The sequence below is a fragment of the Chionomys nivalis genome, chromosome 13, assembly GCF_950005125.1.
Source record: "Chionomys nivalis chromosome 13, mChiNiv1.1, whole genome shotgun sequence".
Taxonomy (NCBI): domain Eukaryota; kingdom Metazoa; phylum Chordata; class Mammalia; order Rodentia; family Cricetidae; genus Chionomys; species Chionomys nivalis.
This window is the reverse complement of record NC_080098.1, coordinates 586,054-600,000: the sequence shown is the minus strand read 5'-3', so window position 1 is coordinate 600,000 and position 13,947 is coordinate 586,054. Positions and strand designations below refer to the sequence as shown.

General features: G+C 43.7%; 1 long non-coding RNA gene across 2 annotated transcripts; it reads left to right on the top strand.

The window, feature by feature from the left end:
- Window positions 1–1,992: 1,992 nt before the first annotated feature.
- Window positions 1,993–7,767, top strand: LOC130885427 (uncharacterized). 2 transcript variants are annotated; one of them, XR_009058170.1, is made up of 3 exons: window positions 1,993–2,421; window positions 5,490–5,587; window positions 7,717–7,767. It is a non-coding gene; the product is annotated as an uncharacterized LOC130885427 (long non-coding RNA). The 2 variants fall into 2 exon arrangements; XR_009058171.1 differs by having other exon boundaries at window positions 1,993–2,554.
- Window positions 7,768–13,947: the final 6,180 nt, after the last annotated feature.

Sequence of the window (13,947 nt, the reverse complement as noted above, 5' to 3'; positions counted from 1 at the left end):
TCCCCCGGCTCGGAGGGAGGAGGGCTAAACAGACCACACACGGTGGGCAGAGTGAAACGCGCGACGGGGGGAACAGAGCCCCCAGCGCGCCTCACAGGAACCACCACGAACCACAGCGAGCAGTGCGGAGGGGCTTTCACAGGGCTCAGGCCGGATAACCGCACCCCTGCCTTCCACACACCACCGGTAAAAGGTGGGGAGGAGAGACGAGGGGCCCGCTGGCAGAACGAGAAGAGCGGCCGCCATTCGCCATGAATGTCCGTCCCTCGCCTGGCGCGGCTTAGGCCTCCGGCCCGAATGAACACAGAGCGAGGGCACCACATCGATCGACAAAGCAGAACCGGGAAGAAACGAGCGACAGAGCATCAACACATGCCACCAAAAAAAAAAAAAAAATTGAAAAAAAAAAAAAGAAAACCCTTCACACCTCCACAACCAAAAAAAAAAAACAGCGGTGGGGTCCACGGGGAAATCCAAAAAAAAAATGTGCACTCGGGAGGCACATAAGGCAGCAGAAGGGTCAGACTGAGTAACCCTCCCCCCCGCAAGGACTCATGGAGGCTCGGGAGCTCCACAACGAGGGAGGGGGAAAACAGTGCGCTCGGGAGGCACTGGGGAAGCAGAGGACCGGGGGGGACCCACCCAGTCCATGGAGACTCGGGAGCTCCACGATCTGATCCCAAAAAAAAAAAAAAAAAAAAAAGCAAGCACCGGGACGGTAAGGGAGAAGCATCGAGAGACAGTTCCCACCATCCAAACGGCACGGGCGACAGACCAACAAAGCGGGGACGCCTGACACGCTTCACCACGGGCAAAAAAAAGCAAGGAAGCCAGTCACCTCAGAAAGCCACTCGGGAAAGCACGCACGGGCCCAGTCCCAAAAGGCAGCGAGAAACCCGGGCACAGCAGGCTGGGCTAGGCGGGAGAAAAAGCACCCAGCGAGCGAGGCTCAGAAGAGAGACCGCCACCTAGCGTCCTTTAATGTCACCCAATTAAAGGACAGCGTGTCAGCACCTATCTGCAGGTACAATAAGGACAGATAGTAACCATTAGAAGAATGACAACAAGTCCGGGGAGTCATTCACAGACCACACAGAACTCCTGAAAGTGAGGCTGGGTGAAATGTCCCAAAAATGTCCCCATAAACAAGAGAACCGACCCTCAAAGGAACAACTGGTCGACCTCATAACCATGACAGGACCGAGAGAGCGAGGTGGACATGCCAGAAAGCCGGGCGCCCAGCCTCCTCCCGGCCGAAGACCCTGCGACCAGCCGCTAGGGATGGAGACGGGCAAGAAGAAAAACTTGGGGGAAAAAAAAAATAAAATCTCGAGTCCAAGAAACCGGGGACCAGTGAACAGGGAAGCCGGGACCACCACCTCCTCTCGGCCTCAGAATGGCAAGGTCCGCCGCTGAGGACCGAGGGTTCTGGCAAGAGGAAAGAAAAAAAAAATTCATAAAAAGCTCCGAGAGTCCGAACCAGGGAAGCGAGAAAGCCGGGACTACAGCCTCCTCTCGGCCTCAGGATGGCAAGGTCCGCCGCTGAGGACCGAGGGTTCTGGCAAGAGGAAAGAAAAAAAAAAAAATTCATAAAAAGCTCCGAGAGTCCGAACCAGGGAAGCGAGAAAGCCGGGACTACAGCCTCCTCTCGGCCTCAGGATGGCAAGGTCCGCCGCTGAGGACCGAGGGTTCTGGCAAGAGGGGGAAAGAATTAAAAAAAAAAAAAAAAAAAAGTCCGAGACCCCAACGAGTCCGTGACAGGGCAGCGGGGAAGCCGGGATCAACCAACGCCTCCTCTCGGCCGAGGGTCGCCGGGTCCCAGGGCTCTTCGAAGAGAGTTTAAAAGGCAAGGGAAAAACAACTTTTAAAGCCGGGGTACTTCACCGATCCTGGGCCCGGGTAGACTCGACACCTAGCGGGGGTACGCCAACGACTTATGCCTTCTGGTCGACCCGCTCAAGTCTCCCAGCACCCTTCCCATCTGTTCCTTTCACTCGGTTCCAGCCCCAGCGCACCCATGGGTGACTCTTCCGGCACAACCTCCTACACAGAGACCGTTCCCAAGCACGACACCAACTCCGGGACACACCCGCCTGCCGGGCCGGGACTCTCGTCACTCTTTCCGCCTCACAAAAGCCATTTCGCCCCGTCCTCGTCAACGACCGAGGACCAGGAGCGTTGCACAAAAAAGGCCACCGCTAGGTGGCGCCCGACAACCGACCGACATACATCGCTCGCTCGCCCGCTCGCTCGGCCGCGGCGTCTTCACCTTCTCTGGCGTTACAGCGTCCTCCCACGCTCACGCCCGGAGGCGACACGGGCCCACAACAGGACAGGGAACCCCCCTGTCGGTTCCCCCACCCCACCCCCGAACACGGTGAACGCGGGCCGGCCTGGACATTCGGGGCGACGAAAACGAAAGTACGACCGAGACCACAGGCAGCTGGGAAAACAGGCGAATCAATCGCTCACGGGAAACAAAGAGCGTGTCTGACCGTTCATCGGTGACAGGACTAGGTGGGGGGCCAGGGGCTTCTGCCACAATTAGGCCATGGTGAGAGGGAGGGAGGGAGGGAGGGAGGGAGGGAGGGAGGGAGGGAGGGACCGACGGACTGAGGGGGACCGAGGGACCGAGGGAGGGAGGGAGGCGGCAACGGCAGTTCCCTGCCATCTAAGTCTCCTTTCGCCATGGCCACTGCTTGCTTGCTTGCTTGCTTGCTTGCTTGCTTGCTTGCTTGCTTGCGGTTCTTTTTCTTCACCCCACTCCCCACGCCCTCAGCCCACCCTTCTCAGACTAAATACCGAGTCGGAGAAAATTAAAACAGCCGTGGTGGAATAGTTTTTTTAAAAACTATTCCTGGCATGACAGACATGGGCCCTCACACTCGAGTTTATGAGACACTGCTGAGAGCATGGAGCCCATAGGACAAGGTTTTGGCTTCCCCTTCCCCTCCCACATAAGCCAGATAGATAGATAGATAGATAGATAGATAGATAGATAGATAGATAGATAGATACCCAGCAGCAGAAGCATGAAAGCAGCTTCTCAGACCCTTTAGAGCTCCTGAGTACTGGGGTTACAGTCATGGCAGAGGATTTGACTAGGCCAGGGCTTTCTTCACAACCACCATCCAGGCCCCCAGCACTGCCTGGCTGCCTGGCTGCCTTCCTTTTTTAAATGCCAGTTTAATAAAATTTTAGTTACTTTTAATTGCGTTGGGAGACTAGAAATGTTTTGGGTTTTCGTGAGTAGGCAGACATATGAAAGGAAGGGAGGGAGAGAGGGAGGGAGGGAGGGAGGGAGGGAGGGAGGGAGGGAGGGAGGGAAGGGAGGAAGGAAGGAGGCAAGGATCAGAGCAGTGAATATACAGGTGCACAGTCCTTACACCAATATTGACTGCAGATAGAAAATAAGAGGAAGAAAAAAAACACACACACACACAGAATGTCACCAAAGGGACAGCCTGGTCTATAAAAGTGAGTTCCAGGAGAGCCAGGGCTATTACATGAAATTGCCTGAGTTCAGATCAACAATTTCTCAACTCCAACAACGATGTTTACAGGAAAGGCAACAGATGTGTACACCAAGGAAAGCCAGTGGAGCCGTAGGCACACCCTTCACACACTTTGAAACTTCTCTGTTGCAAGGTCACAGAGTTAGGAAAGGATCTTGATCTTGAACTTTCCTTAATAGTAAGTCTGTGTGTGTATCACACTCAAGCCAAGTGCCCTCAGAGGGTCTAGGCTATGGCTCCCTTCACAAACATTTGAAAGGATCAGAGCACTGAATATACATATGCATGTTAATTACACCAACGATGACTGGAAAGACACCTAAACTAACAAACACACACACACACACAATCCACAGGATTTGGTGTCTAGCAGATAAAATGAACTCCAGTTTAAAAACAATGTACAATCGAATAAACTTGAAAGACACGGAACTAGAAAGAAGAGAAACTGGGAAGTTTCCCTTGAAAACAATGGCACCGGAAACTACTTCCAGACACTCTTAGAATTTCTCAGACAGGCAGGCAAAAGTACTAATACACAAATAAATGATCAAATTAGGTCATCAGGCAGCCACCTCACCTGCCTCAGAAATTTTATAATGAGCTGTTACAGCAATCAATATAGGCATGTATCTTACCTGAAGATTGGCATATGCTCCCTGAGGGACTGCACACTCCTTTCAGCAGGCTTCAGTTGATAGGAAAGTGCTGGGTAGAATCATGTGCTGGTGGACTTACTGGTCAAATGTTAAGTACTTTGATAACATCTGTTGATAACGTTGAAAGACAAAGCAAATCTCACTGTGATTGCTTAGTCACACAGGTGGGAGGGGTTTTCAGGAGTTTACTCACATTCCTTTAAAAATATTTCCTGGGATGGGTGTGGTAGCTATGCCTTAATCCAAACACTGAGGAGGCCGAGGAAGGCAGATCTTTGATTTGAAATTCGGCCTGGTGTATTTAATGAGTCCTAGAATCCCCTGTGTTTCTGAGCAATGGTTGTGCATGCCTTTAATCCTAGCATTTGGAAAGCAGAAGCAGGTGGATCTCTATGAATTTGAGGCCAGCACGGTTTACATAGCTAGTTTCAATACAGCTGTTCCACAGAGAAACACTGTCTCAAAGGATAAAAATGCTTCTGGGCTGGACTTGGTGATACATAAACAGAATCTTAAAAAAAAAAAGAAAGAAAGAAAAGCAAAGCCAGTGGTGGTTGCTCACGCCTTTTATCCCTGCACTTGGGAGGCACCGACAGGTGAATCTCTGTGAGTTCAAGCCAAGCCTGGGCAAGCATGTGGTTCACCCACTGACAAAAAAAAATAAGTCAAAACATTTATAGACATAAAATAATAAAGTGATGGTGGAGGGAGAAAGCACATAAGGTACATATCCAAGCTTCAACCAAGTTATTAGAAGCATTCTGGGCAGAAAACGCAGAATTTCTATTTACTCAACCAGGGCCACAAAAATTGTCAGAGCATGCAGCCAATCAGAATTATCGGCAATAGCCTAATTTACATGAAAAGAATTGCTTGATGGGAAATGGTAGGCAAAGGTGCTCACCATAACCGTAAGAGAACTCCTTCTGCATGGATATTCAGAGACCAGCAAGTTACTAAACAGCTAGATTTTCTTTTATTTTTTTTGTTTTATTTTTGTGTTTTGTGGTTGTGTCTTTGGGGCTTGTCTTGTACCTAGCTCCATGTAGGCCAGGCTGGTCTTAGGGTAACAGAAACCTGCCTGTCTCTGCCTCCTTAGTGCTGGGATTAAAGGTGTCTTGCTACCATCATCCAGTATCTTCTTTTCAGTTTTACATAGGAGTAAAGTGTACCTATACACTTCTTATTTTGAGGTTAAATATTAATTTTTCAAATCTACTTTTAAGGATATCTAGCTCTGTAACTTAGTTATAGATCTAAACAAAGTAAATGGAGACTTTCTACCCTAATATTTTCTTTTTAATGAACTTTATAGTTTCATGTACATTGGTGTTTAGCCTGCACGTATGTCTATAAGAGTGTTGGATGTTGGATTCCCCTGGACTGGACTTGGAGACAATTGTGAGCTGCCATGTGAGTACTGGGAGATAAACCCGGGTCCTATTGAAAAACAGTAAATTCTTTTAATTGTGGAGCCATCTCTCCAGCCCTAACTGGGAGTTTGTTTTGGTTTTGGTTCTGTTTTTGCTTAGTAATAGTATGAGATTAGCTACTTTGGCTTCCAAAAAAATCATATATATTTTTAAAAATGTGCTATAGTGTTTTCCCAGGGGTGTCTGGTCCCCTGGAAATGGAATTATAAACAATTGTGAACTGCCTTTTGGGTGCTAGGAATTGAACCAGGTCCTTAGGAGGAGCAGTCAAATGTCCTTGAGCCCTGAGCCATCCTGCAGCCCTAGTTACATTTTTTTTGAGACAGGATTTGTCTGTGTAACAGTCCTGGCTGTTCAGAAACTCACTTTGTAGATCAAACTTCCTTGAAGTCACAGAGAACCACCTGCTTGTCCCGAGTATTAGGATTTAAGCCATGTGCCTAACCTACCTATTCTTTTATCTTAATGTTTCAGTCCTTTTTGTTCTTTTTTTTAAAGATTTATTTATTTATTATGTATACAGTGTTCTGTTTGTATGCTTGCTGGCCAGAAGGGGGCACCAGATCGCATTTACAGATGGCTGTGAGCCACCATGAGGTTGCTGGGAATTGAACTCAGGAGCTCTGGAAGAGCAGCCAGACCCCTTAACCTCTGAGTCATCTCTCCAGCCCCTTTTGTTCTTATCTTCCTGGTTGCTCAGATTTCTGAGTTTGTCATAACCATTCTCTTAGCATGATAAAGTTTGATTTCTCACTCTGCAGGCAGAAGGGACACACAGTATAATATATGCAATGACATGTTCATCTTGGGTGTCAATTACTGAAAAATGTATTTTGGAACAGATTTCTTTCATATGTATTTAGCCTAGAGCTATTTATGTGGGCCAGGATGTCCTACTCCCTGATACCTGCCTGCCTCTATCCTCCTCCTCAAGTTCTCCAACTAATAGTGGGCACCACCACGGCAGCCGGTTTAGATTTGATGTCTGTCCTACAATCACAAACAATCATGATCCTATTTACTCAGTATAACATATACCATTGATCGTGGGATTCAGATAATGACTACATTTCTAACACAAATTTGGAGAACAGTGTCACACTGGACTAGACAGAAGACCCTGGCCTGAGCTGTCTAATGATATTCAGCCACCTGGTTTCCTAGATTTTTCAATGATCTGAAAGACCTTTGGATTTTTGCCAGGTAGAGGGGTGAGCCTCAATGGAGAACAAATGTGCCTTTCTTTTAGGGTTAAGGTTGGGTTTCTTTTTGTGAGAGGAAACTTGCTTTCTTGTGGGCCAAGGCAAATGTGGGAGAAGACACTGCTCAGGTGCAGCAAATTTTTCCTACCACAGGTGGTATCTTACACCGTACCTGGTATGAACATCATTTTCACAGGACAAGCACATAACAGCCTTTGGCCAGAAGAGGGAGCCACAACACAATTGATCATATACTTCCCCTCCATCAACCAACAGTCTATGAACTTATTGGAAAATGAGTTAATGCTGGTATAAAGGGAAAAAAGAAACATATTGATAAAGTGAATCTAATGATATTGTATACTCATCTATGAATTCCTCATTCAGCCATCATCAGAGAGGCTTCATTCATCCTGCAGCAGATGGGAACAAACACAGATGCACAGTCAGGAATTACACAGAGAGTGAGAGGATATCTCCATGAAATCCAAGAACTTAGAGATCAGGAAACCCCATGAAAGAAGAGTTGGAAAATAGTTTATGATACTGAGGGAATGGTGAACACCAAGATAACTAAGTCCTATAAATAAGCATGAGCAAAGCTCATGGGATTTCAGAGTGTGTCAATGAGTGTGGCTCTGGTCCTTGTGCCTTCTCTTGGGATCTTTACCTACTGCTGGTTTGTTTTGTCAACTTTGATGTTGTAACTGTTGCTTTATCTGATATTTTAATTTCTTATAATTTTAAAAATTAATAAATGATTTAATAAATAAAAGCACTTTTTAGACACTACTATAAAGGTTAAAAACTGAATTGTCACTTATAACTGCTGGGAGAGAAATAACCACTTTTCTCCACTAGAGTGACCATTAATATCCAGGACAAGCCTCATGTTGTCTCTTCACAGCAACAGAACCCTGATTAAGGCATTAGATTGGCCTTGTTGGAGGAAGTGTGGTCAAGACACAGCCTCATGTCCATACACTTCCTGCTGCCTTCTAATCAAATTGTAGCCAGCACCATGTGTGTCTGTATGCCAACATGCTTCTGCCGTGATAATGACCTAAACATTTGAAAATATTCAAATAAATAAATGTTTTCCTGTAAAAAAGTTGGCACGGTCATGGTGTCTCTTCATAGCAATAGAAATCCTAAGACAGGGGATGTTTCTTTCAAACCACCACACTATTCGCAAAGTAAACACTAGGTTTTTTTCTGCAGAGTATCACCACTGGGTATAACAACCAGTGTGAAGGAGACACCCCATGCCCAGCAATAGATGACCAACTCAAAAAGAACTCAATGGCATTTTGCAGGTTGCTTGTCTCATAATGATTTGTCTGGGCATTTTTTTCTTTTTTCTTTTTCTCTCAAATGTTTTGTGTATGTATTATGGTCTCTGATGTACACTTTATGGGACTTATAAAAGTATGCCATTTTATCTATGGGTATTTCATGTGCTTTTTTCTTTTTTTCTTTTTCTTTCTTTTTTTTTTTTTTTTTTTTTTTGGTTTTTCGAGACAGGGTTTCTCTGTAGCTTTGGAGCCTGTCCTGGAACTAACTCTTGTAGACCAGGCTGGTCTCGAACTCACAGAGATCTGCCTGCCTCTGCTTCCCAAGTGCTGGGATTAAAGGCGTGCGCCACCACTGCCCGGCTCTTTTTTGCTTTTTCTTTTTTTTTTTTTTTTTTTTTTGTTTTTTTGGTTTTTTTTTTTGGTTTTTCGAGACAGGGTTTCTCTGTAGCTTTTGTTCTGTCCCAGAACTAGCTTTGTAGACCAGGCGGGCCTCAAACTCTCAGAGATACGCCTGCCTCTGCCTCCTGAGTGCTGGGATTAAAGGCGTACGCCACCACCACCCGGCCTTCATGTATGTGCTTTTTTTCTTGTTTTTTTTTGTTTTTTGTTTTTTGTTTTTTTTTTTGGCTTCTGCTTCATCTTACATGATTTTCTTTTTACATTTTGTAAGACAGGGTTTCTCTGAGAAACAGTCCTGGCAGTCCTGGAACTTACTCTGTAGATCAGGCTGGCCTTGAGCATCCTTTGGGTGGGACCAGGTGGGATTGATCATCTTTTGGGTATAGACTCAAAAAGGTTATTGTTGGGTCTTGAGGTAAGGTTGTTTTCCTAATTTTTAAGGAGTTATTTATTATGTATACACTGTTCTGCCTGTATCTTGTATATGTCCCTGCAGGCCAGAAGAGGGCGCCAGATCCCATTAATGGTGCTTGTGTGCCACCATGTGGGTTCTGGAATTTAATTCAGGACCTTTGGAAGAGCAATCACTGCTCTTAAACTCTGAACCATCTCTCCAGTCCGTTTCCTAATTTTCTAAGAATATTGCCATAATGATGGGTGGTGGTGGTCGCGCACACCTTTAATCCCAACCCTGGGGAGCAGAGGCACACGTATCTCTGTGATTTCAGGGCCAGCATGGTGTACAAGAGCTAGTTCCAGGACAGGCTCCAAAGCTACAGAGAAACTCTGTCTCAAAAAACAAAAACCAAAAGCAAACAAATAAAAATTGCCAAACTGATATCCAAAGCGGCTGTACCAGCTTGCACTTCCACCAGCAATGGAGGACTTTTCCCTTTATCCCACATCCCCTCAGGCATGAGGTGTTATCCATGTTTTTAATTTTGGCCATTCTCAGAGTGGTTTGATTTGTATTTCTCTGATGGCTAAGAATGTTGAGCATTTCCTTAAGTGTCTTTCAGTAATTTTAGATTCATCTGTTGGGAGTTCTCTGTTTAGGTCTGCACCCCATTTTTATTGGATTATTTGTTCTTTTAATAACCAATTTCTTGAGTTCTTTCTATATATCCCAATTAATCTCCCCATGAGTCATATATATATATATACATATATATATGTGTTTAAACAAAGTATGATTTATAATTTAAAGGAACAAGCAAAGTACCCAATTTTTGGATTATTTACTTTTGTTGTTTCTGATAACATAAAAAATAAATTTTTAATAATAATTTTTGTCATCTCAGACATTATCAAAATGGACAATATTAACTTGTAAATTTCTTAAATATAGACTGTTTAATCTTCCACTAGGAAATGCAGCCACTTATACTTTTCCTGCATTTCTCAGCCCAGGATTACCTGCAATGTCCCTTAGAGCATCAAGAAATGTTAGCTGATGTCATTAACACATGGGCACATGAACACTGCATGTATACACACAATGGAGGAAGAATAACAAACAATATCAATGCTCAAGAAATGGAGAACAGGGCTGGAGAGATGGCTCAGTGGTTAAGAGCATTGCCTACTCTTCCAAAGGTCCTGAGTTCAATTCCCAGCAACCACATGGTGGCTCACAACCATCTGAAATGAGATTTGGTGCTCTCTTCTGGTAAGCAGGTATATATGCCAGCAGAACACTGCATACATAATAAATAAATAAATCTAAAAAGGAAATGGACAACATATGGAGTTTTTTTCAAACTTATTTTATTCAACATCATCTCATGAAAATAGCTTTTCATAAAACATGCATTTTTAAATTTTTGCCTTAAATTATACACTGTTCCTGGACAATAAAGTCCACAGCAGATCAGAGAATGCACCCCTTCTTTCAATGACAAAACAACATCTCACCTCTTCAAGAAAATAAACAATCTAAAAAAAAAAGGAGCAACAAGTACTCATCTCTTTATTATTTTCCTAAGTGCATAAAGAACAGAAAACCATGTGCTTGTTTTCTGAGGTACAATTTACATACCCTGTGGGAGTGGTCTTGAGCATCTCTGGGGAGGGGCTTTCTCAGAGGTGGAGTCTGGACTGAGGAAACTCCCAGGGGAGGGGGTTGGGGATGAAACTTCCACCCAAACATCCCAGACTCTTTTGGTATATGGATGCCAGGTGCTTGGAATGGAATTTCCACCAAACATCCCAGACTCTTGTGGTATATGGATACCAGGGACTGAGGCGAAGCTTTCACCCAAACATCCCAGACTCACGCCTGGTTCATATCTGGCTGCTTCCTGAAGGCATGGGTGATGTGTGGGAGGGGAGAGCTGGGAGTTGGTGGACTCACCCTCAATGGGACCTGTGGCTGGAGAGATATGCTGTTAACTGCCATTCTGGAGACCTTAGGCATTTGTTCCTTGAGGGAAATGAGAAGGCAGGTTGCTAGGAGAAACATCTGTTTCATCTGTTATCATCTGTTTTGTTGTACTGACAAAGATGAGTGTGCCAGGAAGAAGAGCAGATAGGCGCTTCATTGTGGCATCTTGGAGAACTGGAGGGTGGTAAGAACTAACTGCTGGAGAGACCAAGTATTCTGAATATGTGTCCACTTGAGACTGGAGAAATGGTAGTCGTATGGTGTCCCAGAATCTTGGCAGTCGAAGTGTTGACCCCTCACTGTGTGAGGTGCTGTTCATTGAGGTTCAAGAGAACTGGGAACTAAATGTTTGAGGAGTACTCTGTCTCTGGGGGAGAGAGGTGCTGTGGCAAGCCTCCAACATGCCACCACTTTTGTGGGCACCAGAATGAGTTTGCAAAAGTTCCACATGTGGTTTCTTATTGACCTGGTGACCTGAGGCCAGTCCCAGGAGGGGACTTCATGCTATTGCCTCTCCCAGCCTCTTAAGTCAGTCTTCATTTTCCATTCAAAGTGCCATCATTTTCTTTAAGAATTTTTTATTTATGTACTTTTTAAATATTTATTTATTTATTATGTATACAATAGTCTGTATGTCTGCAGGCCAGAAGAGGGCACCAGACCTCATTACAGATGGTTATGACACCATGTGGTGGCTGGGAATTGAACTCAGGACCTTTGGAAAAGCAGGCAATGCTCTTACCCATTAGCCATCTCTCCAGCCCCTGTATTTTTTTTTTTTTTTAGTTATGACTGCTTGCCAGAAAAGAGCATCAGATCTCATTACAGAGGGTTGTGAACCACCATGTGATTGCTGGGAATTGAACTCAGGACCTCTGTAAGATCAGTCAGTGCTCTTATCTGCTGATCCAACTAATCTCTCCAGCCCCCCAATAATCATTTTCTTGCTTCTCACTTTTTCTATTAAGCAAGATCTGCAATTAAATACATTAATAATATTCGTTGTATTATTTGGATGAGAACAGGTCCCCATTGGCTCAGATATTTCAATGATTGGTGTTCAGATGGTGAACCTGTTTGGGAAGAATGAGAAGGCATGGTCTTGTTAAGAGGAAGTGTGTCACTAGGGGGTAGGCTTTGAAATTTTAAAGTCCCTTACCATTTCTAGTCAGCTTACACTCTGTCTCTGCTTTAAGCTTGTGTCTGAAGATGTAAGATCTTAGTTACTGCTTTAACATCATGCCTGTCTTCATGATGTCATTCTCCTTTCTACAACAGTCATAGACTCTAACCCTCTGGGACCGTGAGCCCTAAATTATAAAAGTTTTTTATATATGTTGCCTTGGTCATGATGTTTTGTTATAGCAATAGAAAAGTCAATAAAACATTCATATTTTATGACAGAAATGTTCATTTTTATAACTGAGCCTTTCATTACACTAATAAATCAACATCCTCATTTACTTAATAAAATTGCTTTGTCACCACTATTTTTCCCATTTAGTTCTCATGATTTTACTTCACACTTCAGCATCTTTGAAATAGCATGTTTACTTAACAGGTAATAAGATTTTATTGACTGGAAAGTTTGTTTTAAAGTAACTCTGATAGAGAATATTTAAAAGTCATATTGTAATTATTCAGCCATGATGCAAATTGAAAATCACCTTTTTGAGTTGGGTGGTAGTGACACACACCTTTAATCTCAGCACTCAGGAGGCAGAGGCAGGTGGATCTCTCTGAGTTTGAGACCAGCCTGGTCTACAAGAGCTAGTTCCAGGACAGGCTCCAAAGCTACAGAGAAACCTTGTCTCAAAAAACCAAGGGGGGGTCAGGGACCATTGTCCTAAAGATGATAGCAGGGACCATTGTCCTAAGGATGTTTGCAGAGAGCCCCACATCCCAACTATCTTGAGAACTGCTTATTAACAGAACCTGCCCCACATCCCAACTATCTTGAGAACTGCTTATTAACGGAACCTGCCCCACATCCCAACTATCTTGAGAACTGTTTGTTAAGGGAACCACAAAAAGAATGTTTCAGCTTACACCAGGTGTGCTGACTGGTGACCGTTGCTACCCCTTACTCCCCACCCCAAGCCAAGTTCCTCATTCAAGGGCTATATAAGCCACAACCATTACCATAAGAAATGGAGACCTTGACAAGCGAATTTTGCTTGGTCTCTTTCTAATCTCTCTTGCCCATGATTCATACAGGTGGAACCTCTTCAGATCCCGAATAACTGGACCTGCTGGATGGGTCAAGGAGGAAATAAAAGAAGAATAAAAGAAAAAAATAAAGAAGAAAAGTATCTACATGGTGTGGATTGTCTATCATATAGTTGATCCTGGGCAGTAAAGTTAGCTAAAGACTATAATTATTTATATTCTAGGAAAATAAACTTGGTTCAGGAAAATTATCATTTATGTTCTTGTGGTATACTTAAAATTCATGTGAACTAACTTGGGTACAACTTAATCCCTTATGAAAGGTTCCTACATTTTTCAGTTAATAATTATATTAAGCATTCATTCAAAATAAATACTATAAAATATATAAATTATGTTTCTTGAAGTATTAATAGTATCAGAATCATTAAAACAGTCATAATATTTATTTATTGCTATTCTAATTTGGGAAGAATGGAATAGTAATTTCATTATCAGAAATATTGTATCTAAAAATGGATAGCATTTCCAACAATAATTTTGTTTCTATTACCTTAAGACTTTATTTTTATGTGCGCGGGTGTTGTGCCTGCATGTATATCTGTGAATCACATGAATTTTTGGTGCACATGGAAGTAGAAGAAAGAATCAGACCCCCAGGACCTAAATCTACATATGGAGAGCCCATATAACATAGAACAATAAGATAATTAAGAATGACAACAGCTGACTGATTATTTCAGAATAACAGAGTGGATTGATGGTGCTATGACAACATAGAAATGGCAAATGTATAAGGCGAGAGATATGACAACCACTCACACTTAATCACCCATGCGGGACACATGCATGCCATATTGGACCACATGATCAATACAACCATATATTATTT